This window comes from Tyto alba, unplaced genomic scaffold, assembly GCF_018691265.1.
Source record: "Tyto alba isolate M040663 unplaced genomic scaffold, T.alba_DEE_v4.0 Super-Scaffold_46, whole genome shotgun sequence".
Taxonomy (NCBI): Eukaryota; Metazoa; Chordata; class Aves; order Strigiformes; family Tytonidae; genus Tyto; species Tyto alba.
This window is the reverse complement of record NW_024881322.1, coordinates 10,758,796-10,781,231: the sequence shown is the minus strand read 5'-3', so window position 1 is coordinate 10,781,231 and position 22,436 is coordinate 10,758,796. Positions and strand designations below refer to the sequence as shown.

Genomic DNA, 22,436 nt, shown 5'->3' with positions numbered 1-22,436 from the left:
TACTTTCTCCTCCTGTCCAGGGTCTTTATTTTGTGGGAGGAGAGCATTGAGGTGAATGTCAGTGTGTCTGACATAAATCATAGGCTATTTGACACTGGGTTTGATAGCTGAAATATAAAAGCCATTTGCAGGAAATAATGGCAGTTTCTGCATTTCTGTTTAGTGAAAACAATTAACTTCATGCCTCTGAACATATCATTAGCTGGATGTCATTTTAAAGGGCTAAATATTGTGAATATTTACAGGGTCTATTTACAGATCGACCATTAACCTCAGTGCTTGTGTCTGCTTTGAAAAAAAAATATCCCACTATGTCTTCCTAGAGTGAAATAAAAAGTGCACCAAATCTTTGATGCATTATGTAGCATGAGAAGTATTTTTCCTTGACAGTTAAAATCTCAATGCGCTGTCTGAATGCCTGAGAGGACCACCTCACTGTTAGCACACACGGAGAGCTACACCGCTATAGCTCTTGGATATAAACACATCACTTGATAAAACAAACCAAGGCAAAAATATTTTTTTCTTCCTGGATGTTCTGGATAGTCTGTGACATTTTCCAAAATTCCTATTATTATGGTATTCTGGTGGATGGCTTGTCTCTGAGATCCCCCTCATCACTCTACATCCATGGGAAAGTGAGGTGAGATGTGCATTGTGTTGCTTACAAGAAGATCCTGCAGTTCAAGTTAATTACACATTTTTTTCTGCAAAGGGGCACCAATAAAAGAATAAAACTGTTATCTTTTGTACAGTTTAATGGGAGTTGCAAAGTAATAGAGATACTTCACCAAGGATCATGTCCAACATAGTCATATGGGATGATGTAGTGGGGAAGATCAGATCCTTGCACTTCAGAGTTCTCCCTGCTGTCATCCTTCTAGAATATTTTCTGTGCATGTGTTTGTGACTGCCTAATTTAGAAGATCTGTCTGTAGCATGTTTATCTTCAAAATAAAGGATAATTTATAATTCCCCAAATAATAGTGCATCCAGTGCCTGATCCCCCTACCATTAACGAGGTCTGTGAGTACCCTGGCAGGGCTTCCCACCAGCTTCCCTGCCTCAATTCTGGTTCCTGGCATTGAGTGATTCTGTTTTGAAGAGCTTCACCAAGAGAGGTTTTAATGCTGCTCTGCTTCCCTCACTTTATTTTCTTTTGAACTCAGGTCAGTGCTACAACTCTGTCCTTAAATTCTTCTTGCCCCCAAATATATTTCATAACCAGACTACAGACCTTATGATTCTTTTTTGCCTGTTTTTTCTTCAATTAATTTTTATTTGGAAGGCAATAAGAGGAATTTGGCAGTTGGAGCTACTTCTTAAATGCCCTTGTGTCACCATAACCATCTGACATTTGTTTTGTAATCTATGATTTTATTGCACATATTTCCAAGAAGATCATATTGTCACAATCAAATTGTGCCATCATATTTTTCCTTTTCCAGTCTCTAGAACTGTGTACAACCAGGACATGAATGTGGAGGAAGGGGATGATATGAATGCCTTGATGAGCAAGTCCTCGGGTAGTGTTCAGGGAGGAGAAAGATTGATTGTTGCTCTCATGAGGTATGGTCCTAAATCTTGGTTGTCTTAGAGCTACCTTTTTCAAACCTTCCATGCAAGCCAGGAGGGCAAAAGTGCAAACCTTGAGTTTTGGTCTGGGTTCATTTCTGTTATGGTATCTGGGTCACACTCATTTGAAGAATTTTTCTTTCTCAATTCAACTCCTTGACGTTGGTTACGTTTTCTATTGTTGTTATTAAGGCTTTTTGTGAGGCTCCTCTGTCTTTTATATTCCCTTTAAGGATTGTATGTGGTATTTTTCTATTTGGGAAGCATGAAATGTTTAGGCTGATGTTGGATTTGTTATCCATGATTTGTCAATGGAATGGAACTGTGAAAGTAAAAACCTGAGAATTAAACAACAATTCCATGACCTTCCCTCATCTTCCTTGGTAATTTACTTTCTGAAATGATAAGCAATTTGGGGGGAAAAAGCACAGCATGTTCAGGTAGAAGGTCTGTTTTTAAATAGAAGACTTGTAATATTTATAGCAACAAATAAACAAATCTTAGACAGAAAAGCTTGGCCCTCAGGAATCTGCCATGTCTCAGGCTGTAAACCTCACACAAGCTTCTCATATCTTGCAGAAAATAAGAAACTATAGTGAATCAGGTGGGCTACATTGATCCCAGGATCTGTGTAAACTGTATTCCATAATGAATGTAAGAATACTGGAGAAAAAAACAAAATAGCTTTTCGGTAATTTTGCAGAGCCATTTTGGACTTAAGTACTTCCTTTTGTCTGTTTCCTGTTTGGCTTCATCAGAAGTTGGATGAAAATGTGTTGGTAAAATTGTGCCTTCTGGACTGTATTTGGTAAACTCAGTTGCTAAATCAAATTTCTGCATTTGTACTTGCCTGTTTCTTACATAAAGAGCCTGCTACATAAAGATGCTGACAAATCTCTTTCTCCTGTTTACTTCTCCAGCTTGTTGCATCATTAAAGTTGTTGGTGAACTACAAAAAAGATTAGGTCACGAGCTAGAAGCAGGGCTGTACATCAGCCCCAGCCCCTCCAAGACCATCATGATATTCTCAATGTCTCCCATGAGTAGAATAGCATTTAGGGACTTGTCTGAGGTTCAAGTTGTGAGGCTACAAATGTTTCTGTTCAGATGTCGCTAGGTTTGCCTGCGGGTGTCATCTTCCTCTCTGCAGGGATTCAGTCTACTTCAGTGATATATAACCTGATGGAGGCTATTACACAGGGGAAGGGAACAGCCCCATCCAAGCAAAAGCTGCCAATTGCCTCCTCTCTGGGGAGCTATCTAAAGACAGCTATGATCATTATTCTCCTGCTCTAATTCCTTTCTATTTTATTTCACTTCCTTCCCTTGCTTTCCCACAAAATAAAGTGGAGAGACAATGCTAAAGCTATTGATTCCTTTTTGCTCATGTTAATGACACTGCTTCTTCCTCAGGTGACTCTGTATTAGAGTCGTTAATCAAATGTCATGGCCTACGAGCATACCGTCTCTGTTCATTGCCGGGAAGCAGTAATTGGCAGCGTGGTAGCAGCAGTACACCCTGGAGAAAAGTATTTCTTAAAAGTGAAAATGCCATTCTCCCCTCCCATGATAAGAATCACTGGAGTGCATATGTGCAACTGTATATAGCCTTTCCTTACAGCAGCCATCCCATTTGTAATCCTCTTTTGGCTATAATGCTACAGTAGCTTTGATTGCAATGTACCATTTTTAGTACTTATCACGTATCAGCAGACAGCTGGGCTTTTACATTACAAAATAGCCATCACTACAGCAGTGGCTTAGATGACAGTGAGGTACTGTCCATAATGTATAATCTTGAGCAATGTCTGGTAGCCAGAATAAAAATCAATCTGACATCTCAAAAGACTAAATGCAGCCGAATGGGTTTGTTAAAATGGGCTATAACAAGTGAAGCATGCGGCAGAACCAGGAAAAGCAAAAATACATTTGGTCTCAGGCAGGCTTAATTACCTGGGTTACAGATTACTGCTAGGTTTTAGAAGATAACGTCATAAGTAAAGCTGAGGTTGTACTGCAAAATGGGGTGCTTAGGCTGTATCTCTGAGTTACTCTCTAGGTAGCTCCATCAGCTTTCTCCCAGGACAGATGATGACAACTTCACACAGTCCCATATTCAGCACTTGACCAGTGTGCTCTGTATTGTTCATTCACTGTTAGTACTAGCTTGGGTGAGCAATTTTATTTTGCATGTATAGTTTGGGAATGACTGTTTGCACAAATATGTGGGTTTGCTTATCAAAATAGAAGTGTAAGTTCTCTCCTTAAGGATGACTTGCTTTGTTCTTGTTCAGTGTTAGCCACCCAGTTTAAGAGACTAAAACAATCTGGCTGGTCATTCTTATTTAAAGAGAAAAGTGAAATCATTAGGGCCCAGAAGTTCATGAACAATTCAAATAGGAGACTTTCTGTCTGAATCAGCCAAAGCAAAGAATCTAAATCTCCTACACTGTAGAAGAACCTCCTAAACCCCAAATTGTTAGTCAAGCACATTATATAATCAAGTAAGTTTTACCAGTCCAGAGAGAAAGGAGGATTATGATCTATTGTCCATGATTTAGCCTTCCCCTCTGAGCAGGACTGAGCCTTGAAACACCTCTCCGAGGGAGTTGCACATCTACAGGGAGGCCTGATGTTAGCGTGAATAGATCTCTTTCACTTAGGAATATGATGGTTCAGGTTTTCTCCTCATGAAGATTGAATCTCAGAACCATACAACTGTTCATAAAACAAAATACTCCCTCCCCACAGGCTAAACTCCAAATCAAATTTGCTCAAAGACTTCCCGTTTCTTCTTGTAGCTAGCACAACTCGCAAGTGTTGCTACTTCGCTTGTGCAACTTGGCAGCAGTTACTGGAAGTGGTGAAGAGGAGCTCAGCTGGGTTAGTGCCAACCTGCTGCTGCAGGCTCTTCGTTAACGTACACAAACCAAGGGGAAGGCTGCTAAGATGTGAATAAACTCATCTGACTACTTGCAGAGAAACTGCAGTGGGAGTTCAGGGAGGAAGGGTTGGTGGGAGGATTTATTGCAGAAGCACAGTAGGAAGTAGGTTCTGAGAGAAGGGGGAAATTTGGAGGTAGCATGAGTTGAACAGCCTGAATTGAGGTGAAGCTAGTCATTATAGATGGGGATGAAGAATCCCAATAAACTTGAGAAGTTTAGAATTTACTTAGAGGAGACAGTGTGTATGCACTCAGTGATATGTCAGGTATTTACTATTAAAAATTTGGTACGCTTCCTTATGTAGGGGGACACAGAATGAATTTGTCTAATTCAGAGAATGGTCTTCTGGAACCCAAACTAAATTTTTCATGATGTTGCGAAGCTCGCAAGTCCTGGAAGATGTTTGTTGTGCATTGAATGTGATCTAGGATACAAGGTGGGAACTGAGAACAAGATATATTTAAATTGGAGATTTATGTAGATTTCTGTAAGACACAAGTCTGGAGTGTTGCACAGCTGCAGCTACAGACAGCTGCAGTGGACCATGGAAAGAAAAATCTGTTTTCTGGAATCAGATTCCAACTGGACCTAATTGAAAGTCCGTTGCAGTGGATATAGGCCTTGTTATCCATTTCAGTATGCTTTAGATCAAGCTTTTAATTCCTCTCAAATCAGACTTTCTAATGGTTTAAGTTGTGCTGAACTCAGAGTTTGAATTTAGTGCAGGGTGGTAACTGTCAGTATTTCTTTTTTCATATGTAAATAGGTCTCATTTGTAAGATGTTCATCTCTGGAAGCTTTAGCCAGCTGTCTTCAAATGTAGACATTTGTTCTAAACTTTTCTGCACATGTAGGTAGAGAATACAAATCTGGAGAGTGAGAAAGGGACATCTTAAAATGTATTTTCTCACTCTTATAAGGCAGCATTCTTCTTCACAGGCCAACTTCATGCATAAGTACAACTTCTTTTACCATATTAATGCACTCAGTGTGGGATTTCTTTTTTTTTCTTCTTTGTTTTTGTTGGAGTTTTACATATTGTTCTGTTGCACTTGGAGGATCAAGGGAATACACAATAACAAAAAGATACAGTGAGAGAAGAAAACAAAGGAAGGAAAAATTCAGAGAATAACTAAAGTTATGTTACAGTTTTAATACATCTTGTCCACCCTTTGTTCATCAGGAAGACCAAAGGGACCAAAAAGGGCCACTGCTAGCCTGCACAACAAACACCTTCTTAGTTTTATGGCTTAGGTTTCTTCCAGTCCTCCAGTGGTCCTGTTCCAAACCCCATTGAAAACAGCAGTACACCCCTACCAACTTCAGAAGGCCATGTTTTAGACCCAAGAAGCCTATAACTATCTAGGAAGGCAGGACACCTGGTGGTGGAGAAGTTTTTCTTTTTCAAAGGGCAAGGGGGACCCTAAGGGATTTGCAACAAATGAGTCAGAGTTACCTGCCCTGGTTCCCTGCTCCCCTGGAGGTGGTGAGTGCAGCAGAGTCTGCACAGGGACCTGTGACCAGCCCTCAGCTCCTAGCAGCAGTGGAGGAAGCACAGATGTTTGGTCAGGTGGAGCACTTCACTGGCTACTCAAGAACAAGCACTGCATGTGGAAACTACAATAGCAAGACACCTATCCGCTTGTCTCAGGTCTGAGAGGAAGGAATTGAGTAATCAGATGACTCTAACTTTCACATATTCCTCCTTTTCACTGTTAGTAAAGTAGCAATGATCTTGTATTTCCAGTGAGAAATACATATAACACACTGTCGTGCCTGACCCACAATCAATCCAGTGATTTGGGGGCACATTTTACCATTGATACCATGCTCAAATGGCAAATCTAGGCAACTCTTCATGGTGCCGGGATGCTGGAGGACAAGCAACTGTTCAGGGTGTACACAGTCTGCCTGATATAATTTGCACACACATGGCTGATTGTATGTGTCCTGTGGCTGCTCTCCAAAAGTGCCTTAGAAACCTTGGGGGTTGTCCAGCAGCTCAGTCAGATTGACAAAGCTGGGACCTTTTGGGCTGCTGATCAGAGTGGAAAAATCGACATCATCAATGTGCTGTCTTCACAAACCATGAGTGAATTGGTAGAAAAGCTAGGTAAGCAGTCACATGGTTACAGGGGTGAGAAGAGCAGGAATGGTGTTGCTGGCTAAGATGGGTCCAAAGCCCCAGGTGTGGGTGGTGTAGTCAGAGTTAAAAACAAACCCAAAGTGCTTATCTCTGGGAGGGGAAAAAAGCCTGAAAATGTTAGACTTGATTTATCACAGCCTTTCTGTTCAGGTGGTTCTGTCAATATGGCCATAATCATAAGAGTCCTGTAAGTACTCCAGGACCTGCAATTTCACTAATTTGAAGTGCAGAAGTACTTAGATATTTGTAAAGGTTATTCAGTGAAAAGAATTTCTTTTAAACTTAACAGGGTAAATGTTTTTGTCTCCTCTAACATGATTGCTTCAGATGATAGACTGAAGATACATATAAAACTCACTAACAAGGAGTGCTACAAGCAAGGCAGTAAATTTGCATGTTAGACTACCTTGCTGAAATGACTTTTTTTTTTTTTTTTGATATATGAAAGGTGTTGCAGAATAGAATAAGGAAAATCAGGGGAAAAAATAAAAAATTACCATGTCCTGTTTTTACCTGGAGGTCTAAGAAGAGGTGTTCTGAAATTTCCATCAAGTGTTTTGTTGTCAAAAAAGGAAATTAGACGAAAATTTTATTTTGATATGTTATGGGCCACCAGGGTTCATGTTTTTCAATATTCTATACTGTATTTTTATTGTTATGAATGTTAGTTGCTACTTAAAACCTTCTTGTATTTCCTATTTGAACTGCAAAGCAGTATTTTGCTGCTTAGCTCAAGGTATTCTAATTATTTAGTGATGGCTGTAGAGCAAAATACACTCACCTGATGTTGGTGTCCTGAAGTAGAATAGAATGAAATGGTGACACAGTCTTAATGTTCCAAAGAAAGCATTATCCAACATAACGCTTTAGATAATTCAGTTTTTATGGAAAATTCAGGGGGCAACCCAAAAACCCAACGCTTTTCTTTTTGTTTAAAACAAGATTAAATTCTGCAATGTGAGAATTTCAAGTTTTAAGGCCTATGATGCTGTTTTCAAGTTACTTGTGCCATCCTGCTGTGTCTTCACAAAGCGATAGGAACACATTCATAACATAAACTTGAAGAACTGGCTTATAACTCTCACAATCATCTTACAATCAGCAGCACACAAACTACCTTTGCGGGACTTACATTGTAGGAAGCATGATAAATGAAAGCTGGTTTTGTGCCAAGGAATTCTGGTGAGAATGAAGCAGAGGAGAAATTTGAGTCTGGTCTTATATGTGTCATCGCCTCTCACTTTACCTTAGAAAAGCCAAACTAACCCACAGTCAAATATCACTATTTCCCCCTGAGGTAGTATGTGGATAAGTTTTAACTACTCTTCCCTCAGCTCTCTATACTTGAGAACAGTTATCATATAATAATATGCTATGTAAATTTATTTAGCAATTGTTATTAACAAATGCTGTAATAATTCCAATAGTATTGTAATTGTTTTGCTATTAGCAGTCGTAAGTGTAGTCACGATACATCTCTAATAGATCATGAATGACTTGGCTGGCATATCAGTAGGCTGGAGCTGATCAACGGCTGGTATTTACTTGCATCATGCTCACCAAATGCCATATCTCTTAGAAGGTGGGGATGCCACTGTTGTTTACACACACAGACGAAATCGCTGACTAATAAGCAGTAGATATTACTGCCAGGGGTTTGGGAGCAAGCCAGGCAGCCCGCAGTGTTTTGCCCTCTGCACTCTTGCCCAGTGATCCAGGGCTGACCTGGCCGGGGCTATTCTTGAACCACACATGAAACCAGATGGTGCATGACTCAAACACAAGCCAAAACACTTACCTGTTTCTGCGTGAACTAGAAATTTCCACAGCGGCTGCGTGCAGTGTTAGCCCGCACCGGCAGATGGGGCGGTTACAGTGCGTTTTCAGCCCGCTCTGCAATAGCTCATTATTCATGGAGTGTGTTTTCCCCTGCAGAGATCTGAAGCTTATTTTTTCATGAGGAATCAGCTTGTTGTGGTTAATGGTATTATTGGCTATTGCCTGGCTTAATTCAGCAATCGCTGCTGATGTATGAGTGTTCGAGGCACTGTTTTTCAGGGCAGTGTCCCAAGGGCTACATCCTAACAGTGTTTTGTGAAACAACACAGAGGAGCAGCCTGTAGCAATAGCTCTGAAAAAATAGTTCATTTCTGTTTAGTGATCCAGGTAATGTTCATAACAAGCTCCCCACCATTATTCCTGTTTACGAGCCTGAGATATGTATCAGATTTAAAGCTCTAGTACCAAGATTTCAGTGAGAAGGCACAGATTCTATATAAACTGTAGTGAGAAGATTTTTTTGTACACAAAGTAGTGCAGCCCTTTATTATTTGTCCTTGCAAAAAAAGATGGTCTTTACACAAACATACAGTCTTTTTTTTTTTTTTTCTCCCAGTTAGGTCATAAATTAAGGTTCTGTAATTTTATAGCCATAAAAAATTACATATGACAATCTGTTGTTGTAACTGCATATTGTATTCTAAGTACCCTGTTATTTGTTGTAATAAAAGTCTGTAGAATACAAACAAACTAGTTTTCTAAGGTTAGTTATGACCTTTTCTCTTTGGAAAATAGTGTATTCTCGAAGTTCAAGCGTCTTGTAGGAAGGAATGTGCTTCCACTTTTATATTTGTTTTATGAAGAGAGGGGAAAGTTTCTTCAGACTAGATGATACTTCCAATGCGAAAGTCAATAGCCAGAGCAGTAACCTGGGATACTGGAAATTTAAATTCAAGTTCATTCTCCTTGGTTGAGGACTTGGATCTGAAACTCCAGTATCTTCTACCTACTCAAGACAGCAGTTCTTACCTCCTGACTAATGATCCTATGGCACATATAAAAATGTGTGAGCTAACTTCAGTGACATACTCATTTCTGACTTAAGTATTCTGGTCTGTCTGCATTTGACTTGTCATTGAAAAATGTCTGCAAAATAGCATTGTGAGGTGTAAGTTTATCAATATGCAAATGAGCAAAAAGGGTTCCCCTTTCCAGCATGAGCTGTTCTTCATACAAGCTTGCTATGTCACTCATCTTCCCTCAAACATCCCATACCTGAAAACTTGCAAATTGGCTGTTTTGTTAAGAGGAAAATGCAGAAACTTTGATTCACTTCCCTCACTTTCTTCATGTAGCAGTTTTGTATTAAAGCTTCTTGGCTGAACCCTTTCTTTCATTTAATGTTCCTGCCAAGATCTCCTAAATTATATTTGGCTTTTCACCATAGAAATGGGAATTTTAGTCCAACTGTTAAGATGGACCTGTAGAATAGGATCATGAAGCACTTGAACAACTGCAGAAAGAGAAAAATAACCACCATGAGACTGTTTCTGTGTTGAGTGATGTGACAGCTTCTCTCTCCTTCGATGCAATGGGAGTTACAGCTGGTCAATACAAATGGAAAAGAAGCTCAAAGTAACTTTAATAGGATCCCATAGAAAGCACAAATAAAAATCACATCTACTTTGGAGGAAAAACTAATTCTAGAGCCCAGATTACCTTCTGAATCTGCAGACTCTGTTTCAGACATGGAGTGTTTGTATACCTTCCAGCTTTTCTAAGCTTTTTAAAATAAAACATTGAAATACTTGTTTCTCCCATGTCTTTAGACAATGATAGCCACAGCAAAATTCCATTTGTATGATCCTGTAGGGAATAATTAATTTGTTTCAGTGTTTGATCTGAGGAGGACAATATATGGCACCACCAAGAATATCAGAATACCTTTTAAATGTCATGTAATTTGTTGATGATGGTCTGCAGTGACTAGAGATTACTTTTGTCTTATGATGTGATCAAATTTAAGACTGTTACAGACACAAACCTAAAGCATGTAAAAAACTTTTTACTAAGGCTTCAGATGTTCATGGTCTAAGATTAATGTTTTATATGAAAACAGTACAAAAATCTATTTAGCAACATGATACAGCTTAAACCACTAAGCACCTTTGAGTGAAGCAGCACTGTATGATGGGGATAAAGAACTGGGAATCAATTTACCATACAAAGTGGTTTTACATCATTCATTTCATTTGGTAGCTCTGAAAGGCAAACAGTTGTCATAGAAACAGTTAAATAAATCCATTTGTTGGGACTGGATGATGTGCTTCCTTTGAAAACGCAAATAACGGTTCACTAGATAGATTTTTTGTCAAGTGTGTATCCTGCCAGAACTTTTAGTTTGGAATAATATGCTTCTGGTTGTGTTTGTTTCATTTAAATAGCTAATCCTTTCCATGCTGGTTGGACTTTCATAGCGTGCTGTTCTAGTACCTGTGATTTCATATTGCGACTTGTAATCTTAGACTTTTCAGGCCATATCTTCCATCCTACAGCCCTACATAGGAGATTTTGAAAATTTGCCTGGAAACAAGCATGTCATGACCTCAGGATTCATTTTCCTACTATGTTCTTGTCTCCTGTATTAGAGCATTGTGCAAATCGAAGGCAGAGACTGCAATCAGGCTTTGCAAGATTTTAAGCTTTTAGTCCTCTGTCTGTTTAAATGGCTAAAAGTTGCATAAACTGCTGTTTCAAGCATCACAGTCTTTGGCCCTGTCTAGTATGCTATGAAATAAATGGCTTAGGGACTCGTGGGAAGGATACAAAAGTGTAAACTGTATCACTTACTCTAACACAGGACAAAAGCTGGGAGGGAGCCTGAAACCTGGATTTAGACATGAATTTTCTTCAAGCCTCTGGAAGGAGCAGAGCTAAAGGTACAGACTGACTGCAATGATAGCAGTAGTGTATACACCCCCAAGCTTTATTTAAAATGTCTCGGTTTTCAGTCCCAGTGTCATGGTTGGAGTGCAGTGCAGTCTGATTGACTTTGCCTTTTTGACAGGAGTTCTGCGTTTCCCTTGTCAGACTGTTTACTGGTACTCAGACCATCTAGTGTAAAGCAAATCAGACCTTCATGAAATGTACTGAAGAAGTCCAGGCCCCTCAGAACACCTCAAAATATATAAGCCAGCACATGCTGTGGTTACACACTGATTGTCAAAACAAATCACATAATGAAATATTATAGGTACTTTCTGGAAAAAGATTAACATGATAGTGGCACCCTGAAAAACCAGAAACACCAGAAAACTTCATTTTTAAAAAGGACAGTAGACTATGACCTACAGTTCTAGAAATAGGGCTGAACTGGGATAAAATACATAAATGTTTGCATCTCTTTTTCTGAAGTGAAGTAGAATCCAAGCAGCAGACTTCAGGCACAAGCTCCAGCTGTACTGCAGCACACACCACAGCATCATGCCCTTCATGTTCACTGGGATCCTGTGACCTCCAATCTTCTCACTGTGCATGGCTGATACATCAGCATATGGCATGATGCATCAGAATATTTGCAATACCACATGCCTGAAAATTAAGCTTTCATAAGATGTCCACTTGTGTTTTCCTGAAGTTTCAAGCAATGGAAAAGAACTGAATTAAGAAGCATGTAACCATTTTAGGACTTTTGCTTCTGTTTCCCCATTTCCGAATACAGACAAAAATTTTGTTCTTCCTTGCTGAAAAGTCAAAATTGACTCTGTAGTCACCTTTTAAAACCAAAGTCCTGGCTCCAGCCTGTATGCACGCTGCATGGATGAATCCTGGGATATGAGAAAACCTTGTCTGGTTGAACTAGTGGTTTTGAGGTCTGGAAGAGAAATGAGAGCTTCTGACTGAAAGAAGTCAATCAGGCTTTTACCACTGATTTAAGGACTCAAAATTTCACACTAAAGTGTTCCTCAAACTATAGGAGCTGCATTTTGAAATAAATAAGTAAATAAAATAAGCTTGGAATTTGAAAAATAAAATATTTTATCTTCCTGCCAAGCTCTATTTCTGATAGTTTTGCAGCATATATCATATAGACAGGAAAAGATAAGTAAATTTAGTAAGCCTGCTTAAAAAGATTTAATTCCTTAATATGTAGAGTAATAATAAAACCTTGAGAGTTTCATACTTCTATTTTATGCCCAGTGACTAACGTAAAGGAAATGATTACCATTCCTTTAAATTCAAGTGGAGAACCTCAGCAAAAAATATTCATTCATCCAGTTTTACATTTCATAAGATCTGCATTTGTACCTGAAGTGTGTCTTGAAGCAAATATTTGCATAATTTTTTCTTTAGTTTTCCTAGAGCTCTCTATTTTAGAGGCAAGTTATAGCGACACAGCTTTTTTGTTTCGAAGTAGAAAGTTAAAATAGACACATAGAGAGGAAGGGATGGGTTTGAAGTAGATAAACAAAAGATTGGTATCCTCTTTCCCAATATCCAACTGTGTATCTTCTAGAGTTTTAAAATGTTCAAAATGTGCATTTAATTTTCTGCTGTTGGTGTCTACATGGCTGTGGTTCTTGGTATGGTCTGGCCAAAACTAGAGGCAGTACTGACATGATATTGTAACAGCTGTCCTCCTGAGATTCCTTCCCCAAGCAAAACATCTCAAAGACTTCTTAAGGAACTTGCTATTGAGAGGATTTCATTCCAGCATTTTAGATTAAGAACATTTTAAAACAAATTGGAGAACCCTCTGCATTTCAAGGGTTTTCTTTTTAGTATTTAAAACTAGAAATCTTCTGAAGTTCCCCTCTTACTTACCAGTACACATTCATGAGAACTAACCTGAGTTACAAATTGAAAATATTCCCCTGTTACTAGGGGGACAATGCAAACTGTAATGTTTCCTTTGAAAATAGCTTGTTTCATGGATACCTAAGTCTGGGCTGCATGAAGAAAATGTGACCAGCAGGTCGAGGGAGGGGATTCTCCTCCTCTACTCCACTCTCATGAGACCCCCTGCAGTGCTGGGTCCAGTTCTGGGGCCCCAGGTATAAAGACAGACATGAACCTGCTCGTGTGGGTCCAGAGGAGGCCATGAAGATCAGGGGGCTGGAGCAGCTCCCCTGGGAGGCCGGGCTGAGAGAGTTGGGGGGGTTCATCCTGGAGAAGAGAAGGATCCGGGGAGCCCTTCGAGCGGCCTCCCAGGGCTTAAAGGGGGGACAGGGAAGGTGGGGAGGGACTCTGGGTCAGGGGGTGTGGGGGTAGGACAAGGGGTGGTAACAGTTTTAAAATGAAAGAGGGGAGATTTAGATGAGATCTAAGGCAGAAATTGTTCCCTGTGTGGGCAGTGAGGTGCTGGCCCAGGGTGCCCAGAGCAGCTGTGGCTGCCCCCTCCCTGGAAGGGTTCAAGGCCAGGTTGGACGGGGCTGGGAGCCCCCTGGGCTGGGGGAAGGGGGCCCTGCCCGGGGCAGAGGCTTGGAACGAGGTGATCTGTAAGATCCCTTCCAACCCAAACCACTCTATGATTCTGTGATTAAAACAGTATATGTATGTGTAAAAGCTAGAAAATAAAGATAGCTCAATTATCTACTATGCTAACAACAGAGAACAGTCAGGTGTAGAGAGATATATAGAGAGGACAGTGAGCCATGAAACAGCTAAACCATATTGCTCCAGGTGAGCATCTAGCTTTTGGCATATTACTGATAAATTCGTCTACATCTATCTTCTGGGAGACTGTAGAGACAAAATGCATGGTTGTATTCTCCCCTTAATATTTTTAGTGAGCGATTTTGGGAGTAATTTTTTGTGTTTGGGTTTTTTTACACTTAACAACTGCAGATACAGTTTAAATTTGGAGAATGCTTAGGGGAAGGGCAGTTGACAAATTTTAATCAAGAAACCACTTGCATAACAAAGGAAACAATGGAGCAACTGAAGGGAGGCAACACCATCTGGAGAAGAAGATTGATAGTTTATTGAGAAGCCAAGGGTCTGTGGATAAAAAAAAAAAAAAAAAAAAAAGATGTCTCTGGGCTACATAATTAATTTGGTATTTTGTTTCTTTATGGTGTGTGGGTTGTGGATTACTTCAGAGACCCATGAAACTCATGCAATACTTTCTGATGGCTGGGAGGAGAGATGCACACAGATTAAAACAAAGCTGGGCCATTTTCTTTATTTCCATTTCCTGGAAACAGATGTCTTTATTTGAATTTCCTGGAAACAGAGTCAACTGAAATAACTCACTTGTTTAAAGTTTTCATCATCTGCATAGTTTCACATCTCTCCTGGGTTTGCTGGTTCCAAACAAACCCACAATTTGGCAAATGTCACAGCTATTCTTCATATTTGTCTCCGTCTAGTGACCTGTAACAACAAGAGGAGACCAAAAAGTAATAATTAGGCTATTCCAAAGTATTTAGTTCTTCAACAGAATTCAAGATTACTATTCTTGTTGTCCTTATTCAAGTTTTTTTCTTATGTTGATCGTTGATTTCATAGGCTGCACTATGCTCTGTGAAACATCTCCATGAGATAAGAAGTTTACTTCAATAGCTATGGGAGGAGAGGGGAGCTGGTGCCATCCAATTATTATTCTGATGTTTCTTTCTCCTTTTCATTAAGCTAAAACAGGTATTTACAAGAATAGAAGCTATGTGAGCAATATAGCTAATTTTCATCTAAAGTGATCTAGTCTTTAATAAACCCAATAAGGATGTTTTTACAAAATTGTTAGTGGTTGGCTTTCTGAGTATTTTCTCTCTACTATTTTTCTGAAGTGACTTTTGTGAACTGTGCATTAAATAACCATCTTTTTCTCACACATTGATTTCTCCCACTGACTTTTTGCTTTTGAGATTTGAAATGCTACATCTGTAACACAACTGCATCTACAATGTGAAAGAGATGAAAAACGCATTCTGTAGCTGTACCACTGGTCTACTTAGAAGTACAAGTGGGTCGTTCACTGCCCTGCTTTAATATTTAATTCCATCAAAGTTGATTTGGAGAATCAATTAAGTTTGAGCACTTTCATCAGGTTTCTAGCAGTGGTGTTACATCCTTTAAGCTACACACAAAGCTGTGGAAAAAAAGGTGCACTGAGTGATGGAGGGAAATAGAAGAGTAATATGTTCATATAACTACAGTGGGAACTCTTTAGCCATACAAACATGTGGGAGAATATGGAACAGGTAACAACTGTTGTATACATTTCTGGGTATGAGAATGTAGATTTAATTGGTTTTGGAGATAAAAGCTTTTCACATAAATGGGATCACCAGAATTACAAGCCTGTATAACAGTAAAAATCAGAAGCTTCATCTGAGTTTAATGGAGAGTACCTAATTCCCCATTTCTGTGCTGGGTGTGAAATTGCTGTGCTGTGTTAGCATAGAACTGGTGTGAGATAGTGGAGAAAATAAGCCTGATAGATTTTATTCAAGTTCAATCTATTGCTAGATGAAAAATAGATCTAAATAAGCCATCAGAAATAAAATCTCAGAAATCCCTGAGGCTGTTCAAAGTAGCAGTTCCGTACTAGAAAACATGGATTTATTTCCTTCCCGAGTAAATACAAACTATTAAAAAATTGTTACATTTAACAGTAGATTCTGCTGGTGAAGGGTTTAGTTCAAATAAAGCCCACTTTCACTGGGGATTGGGGGCATTCACATGCTTGTTAACAGCACCTCACTTTCATGAGCTGTCATCTGATCACTGGTAACCTGATAAGTATTCCTTTGCACTAACAAATGTGACTTTTGTGTTTTGAACCTAGACTTTAGCTGTAACAGATAATACAACAAATCTGTATATCTACCCAGCCTGGAGACACTCCCTCATTATCATCCAATTGTTGAAAACTCTCTGTAGCTAATCATTGCACACTACCCTACCACATTCCTACAAAAACATTAAGAAAAAAAAAAAAAAAAAGTGGTGGTATCTTCTCTTTTTAAAAAGCAGGCACAGTGACAGCTTTCTAGTGATAGTAATCATGGAATTTTAGTCTGATATAGAAAGATGGTAGGAGCTTTGGATGAAGCCAGTTAGCTAAAAGAGAAAATGGTCTCTGAGTGTGAAGTAAACAGCTTATAAAGCGACTCTAACTTCAGGCAAAGCTAAAGGAAGTAAAATCCAAACATACAACATACAGCAAGGGTAAGGAGTCCATTTACCTGCACATATAGTTTGGGTTGTTGGGGTTTTGGTTTTGGTTTGTTTTTTTTTTTTTGACAGCACAAAAATAGAGAAATGCTGTGAGATATTATTGTCCTTCATTTCATAGAACCATAGAATAGTTCGGGTTGGAAAGGATTTTTAAAGGCCACCTAGTCCACTCCCTGCAATGAGTAGGGACATCTTCAACTAGCTCAAGTTGCTCAGACCTCTGTTCCACCTGACCTTGAATGTTTCCAGGTATGGGGCACCTGCAAACTCTCTGGGTAACCTGTGCCAGTGTTTCACCACCCTCATCATAAAAAAATGTCTTCCTTATATCAACTCTGAATCTACACACATTTAGTTTAGAACTGTTACCCCTTGTCCTACTGATACAGGCCCTACTAAAAATTCTGTCCCTATCTTTCTTACAAGACTCCTTTACGTAGTGAAAGGCCACAATACGGTCTCTGCAGAGCCTTCTCTTCTCCAGAAGGTGTTTCATCCCTCTGACAATTTTCATGGTTCTCCTCTAGACCTGATCTAACAGGTCCATGTCTTTCCTATGCTAAGGACTCCAGGGCTGGATGCAGTACTTCAGGTGGGGTCTCACCAGAGTGGAGTAGAAGGGTAGAATCCCCTCCCTTGACTTGTTGGCCATGCTGCTTTGATGCAGCCCAGGGTATGGTTGGCTTTGAGCTGCGAGTGCACACTGCCTGCCCATGTCCAGTTTTTCACTCACCAGTACCCCCAAGTCCTTCTCCACGGGGCTCCTCTCAGTCCCTTCATCACCCAGCCTGAAATGATACTGGGGGTTGCCCCAGGCCAGGTGCAGGACTGTGCATTTGGCCTTGTTGAACTTCACGAGGTTCACATGGGCCTGCTTCTGGAGCTTGTTCAGGTCCCTCTTGGTAGGCATCCCATCTCTCAGGCACGTTGACCAGACCACTCAGCTCCACGTTGTCTGCAGAATTGCACTCAATCTCGCTGTCTAACATTTATGAAGACATTAAACAGTATTGGTCAAATCGTTGACCACTACCCTCTGCATGCAACCATCCAACCAATTCCTCGTTCACCAAACAGTCCGTACATCAAATCCATATCTCTCCAGTTTAGAGAGAAGGATGTTATGGAGGACTGTGCCAAAGACCTTACAGAACTCCAGATAGGTGACATCCGTAGCTCTTCCATTGTCCACTGATGTAGCCACTCCATCACAGAAGGCCACCAGATGGGTCAGACAGGACTTGCCCTTGGTGAAGCTATACTGGCTGTCTCAAATCACCTCCCCGTTCTCCATGTGCATTAGCTTCTAGGAGGATCTGTTCCATGATCTTCCCAGGCACAGAGGTGAGGCTGACAGGTTGATAGTTTCCAGGGTCCTCCTTTCTACCCGTTTTAAAAATGGGTGTAATGTTTCCCTTTTTCCAGTTACCAGTGACTTCACCCTACTGCCATGACTTTTGAAATATGGCCTGGTTTCAGCATAACTATCTCAGTTTAGCCCCAAGCAAAAAGCAAAAGTGGCATTGGGCTCTTTGAGTGTTGGGGGCTGTGTGTAAATGGGGACACAGGAAAAACAAATTAAGGCCTGACAAAATAAACAACACCACACAGCTGGTGCTGGCCTTGATGGAAAGAATTAAATGAGAGGAAGATGCTCCATTAGCCCTTCTTTTCTTCCTCTCGCTGGTAGCAGGTCAGGCCCTTTCCATGGTGCAACTGCCAGCCCAAGGATATCTCTGTAGCTGTGTTATCTACTTGCACACAAAGCCTCATTGCAAAATAAATTAAAATTGTCAGTGGCTGCCCTTGAAAATTTAAGTGCTTTTATTCTGAAAAAAGATCTTTCTGCATAGGTTTTACTTCAAGTTCTAAAAAGTGGGGTACAGATGGTACTTGTTCCTTCATATGAAAGCTCTTACATACCATAATATTTAAGAGTGACGTACAGATATAAGTCACTTTCTTTTCTTTAGTCTTCCTCTTTCTTCCTCCACACATGTGCTGGAAGTAGAATTACAGAAGGTCCTTACGCAGGCCGTACAGGCATAGGACAAGTGGCAAGGTTTCAATACTTGCTCCTACCTCCTCCTTCCCTGCACACCACCCACCCATGCACATGCTTGTTTGCTTGCCCACAAGCCTGTTACAATCTGGTTCTTTCTGAAAATTACTTTTATTATTCACATATATATTCAGAAGATCTTGGGAAGGCACCTTCCCTTGTAATTTGCCTGACGGGTAATTTTCAGGCACATTAACATTGTAGATCAGGAAGGTGCCAGAAATTAGATCTTGTGTTTTATTTGTGTTGTTGTTGGGCAAATCATGATAGCTCTTTAAATTTTAAACCGTTTCAACCCTTCTGCTGTACATGGAGAACTGATTTTTCCATTAGAGGAAGGACTGTAGAAAGATGTAATCACACATTCGGTGATTCAAATGTGTTTTGCATGCAGGGTTGCTAGTGACTGAAATGTTAACTCCTCTAAAACCTAAAGAGCCACTTCTAATGCTCACATTGTTCCCATATAAAATTGATTCATAAAAATATTCATACAGGCTGGGCTCAGAGGCAGCCAACACCTCTGAAAGGTAAGTGCAAGAAAAATAGCTGCCTCAATTAGGAGAATTGCTCTGTGTTTTTTTGAAAAATCTGACAATTACATCACATTGCTATTTTTAGGCAGATAATAAAGTGGAACACTGGATTAATGAAAGCAGCCTGCACAAGATGAGCACTATGGAATATTCACCCAGCACTTAGCATATGCATGGTAGGCTATATGTCTGAGGGAAATGCATGCAGTCCACCTGCTCTTTAACTATGCCTCAGATTTTGCCTGAGAAGAAAAGCTGGCTCTATTGGCAAAACAGAAAATGTAATTGGAAACAATTTATCCCTTAATCCACTCTACTTCTTAAATTCCTTCATTTTATTTTAGAGGCAAGAGAGCTCTAATGCCATCATCTGAACACAAACAGTGTCGAGCTGTAGGAAGGGAGGAATTTGACGTGTGCACTGGTATTCACAGTACTCTTCTGCAAATGGCCTACATGTTTATTCTACAGTACAATTCCCTAAAAGCATGAAAAATGCCCTGAATTTTGCAGCTTTATTGAGCACACTGTAGTAGGCTACACAAAGTTTTTAATGTTTCTCTGTTTGAAAGTCTTGCGAGTTACAATACCATTGGCATTGTTCTTTCGGGCAAATAAGACTTGAAGGAGCACCTGTGATCATAATACCTTTTATGATTGTCAGATTCTCAGTTTCAGATGTTAGGAATGACATGTAGATCCTTCCAGGTCCAAATGGCTGATGCTTTCAAATGGTTGCAGGTTTTACTAGGACAGTCAAAAGGGAGAAAACTCAGACCCAAAGTATCAAAATATGTAGTTAATACTAGAAGTGGCATGCTGAATTAGAGAACGTAACGTTTATTATAACTTATTGTGATCTGTACAAGATCAGACTTGTGGAGTTGTTCACATCTTTATCAGTTGCTATTAAACATGGATGCAGCCTTTGTTTTAGAAAGTCCCTAAATTCCTGGTTGCCAGAAGCTTAGAGATCACATGAGGGAGAGAAACACTATTTTGTTCCCTTCTCCCTGAGTATCCCCCCTCCCAGCTGTGGTCAGGGACTCCCTTGCCTAAATCAGGATATTATGAATTCTGGGTGATGAGAAAAAAAGCCAAGTGGGGCTTCTTTCAGTCTCTGAGATTATGGTGAAGCACTGACTGTAATGAGACAGTTCATATGCTGGAAGTGAAGCGTGTACTGAGGACCTTGCTGAACTTGACTGTATGTGGCACAGCAAGTGGTTGTCAGGTTAGAGAAGGATTTGCATGAGTGGGAGAAGAGAGTTTTCTGTGAAGCTTCCTCATCTCTCAAGGCCTAATATGGATGAAATAGACACTCTAGAGAAAACAGAAAATCTTTCATATGAATTATTTTTTCTCCTAGAGTGAACAGATTAAGGGTTGATTAATTCATGCTGATTGTCAGCTTAATGAAGAATATAAAGATCACAGGGAAAAATCAAGCTCTGTCTGACTTACAGGGTCTGATTAGAGCAGTCATCTGGAAACCATAAGCTATGATGGTACTCTCTATTTCCAATAATAGATTAATAACTAATTTGCTTGTTCTGTTATACCCTTTTTAAACAGCTACACTTTGTCTCCAGTTATTACACTCAAGGTATTTTATGAGTGTTATTTTCGAAGGCTGCTTCTCAGTCCAAAGATCAGCATGTATTCAGACTTTTTTTCCAGTTGAAAATGGCACTTATTAGCCACTGGGTAAATGATACATCAGAGGCAGCTGCAGCCTCTCAGTAGCATGGGGTAGGAGTAGGGGAAGTAGAAAGGGTATCTACAGGGAGGCGGGATTGCCCTTCCTGCCCCATAGGAGGGACAGAGATTCTTATCCCTACCAAGGACTCCTGTCTCCTGTAGCAGGAGCTACCACCTAATATTTCCCATTATTTCTTGTTGGCTTCTGGCAGTCTCCTGCCTCAGGCAACTGATAAATTTGTCTGTGCCCGAGAGATAGCCATAGAGTAGATGTAGGATGAAGACATGCACTGTTCCCACACCTGCGCCTTTTTTTCCTTTGAGACGCTATTTTCTTCTAAATCCATGTTATAACATTAGAGCTCCATTTGTGTGTTATTTCTGAGCCCAGACATGAAGTCGGAAGTTACAGATGATTTCTACTTTCAACCTTCTTGTAATTGTGTTTTAGCTATATCGACCCACAGAAGAAAACCAAAAATACACTTGTCAATTCTGTTGTTCAATGCAGGTCCAGCTCTCGGCTATACACATATTTGCCATAATTAAAAGTTTATGTAGCTAATAGTTATCCCTGATGTGCTACCTATGTCATATAACATATATGCTACTCAGGCTTAAAGTTTGGTTTGGACTAAACATATTTTCATTAAACAAGTAACCTGTAAGGGTATTTCTGATTCTTTTAACTGACAGTGAGAAGTAGTTTTGTCTTTGCATACTTGTTTCCTTGTTCTTTTGAAATTTGTTAGAAATTCTGTATCTTTCCATCTATGACCTGATTTAGCTGCCAATGAATTTGGCAGGAGTTTTTCCACTGGCTTCATCCTAAACCAGATCAGGCCACTAGAGAACAAATGATAAATTGCATTCATAAGCTTGAAGTTACCACAGGCACTGATCAATACATGCACGAATTTCTGCCTCCACAGGGTTTGCAATTTGGCACCCTTCCCGCAGTAATATCAGGATGCCCTTCGTGGCACAGGGAAAGGCGTGTACCTAACTAAAACGACACTGGGTTTCACTGTCCCTCTGGGGCTTTATCTGGGACAAGTGTTGAGACCTTGTTGAGGGAATTGCTAGGGAAGGTATGTTGCTTCAGAGTTACCTGGACATGAGCAGCAACACTTCTTACTAGAGTTTCTATTCCTTATATTTAAAGGCCACCAAGTTCACCGAGTGGCCCTATGTCCTTTTTTTTTTTTTCTCTTTTTATTGCTATCAGTAACAAAAGCTGAAAAGTTTGGTATGAGGATATTATTTCATCAAAAATCGTTAGTTCTTCAGTAAAACGGTGTGCTTAGGTTGGTTTGCAAAAGCATGTAATTTCAGATTTCTTTACCAAAACAGAATATTCCTCAGTTTACATCTTTTGAGACCTTTAGTCTCTTAAGTGTTCTTTAAACTCTTAAGACCAGCTATTAAATGTTTTTCAACTTCAAAGAGTAAAAATATAATTGAATACATAAAGTGAGATTCTTTTTTAGACTAAAAGCATGACTATTATC

At 39.9% G+C, this 22,436-nt stretch overlaps 1 long non-coding RNA gene across 1 annotated transcript in view; it reads left to right on the top strand.

Moving 5' to 3' along the window:
• The first annotated feature begins 1,534 nt into the window (after positions 1–1,534).
• Positions 1,535–22,436, top strand: part of LOC116960696 — a 54,902-nt gene continuing 34,000 nt past the window's right edge. The window contains exon 1 of the long non-coding RNA XR_004406515.1: positions 1,535–1,569. This is a non-coding gene — a long non-coding RNA (uncharacterized LOC116960696). The remainder of the gene's footprint in view (positions 1,570–22,436) is intronic.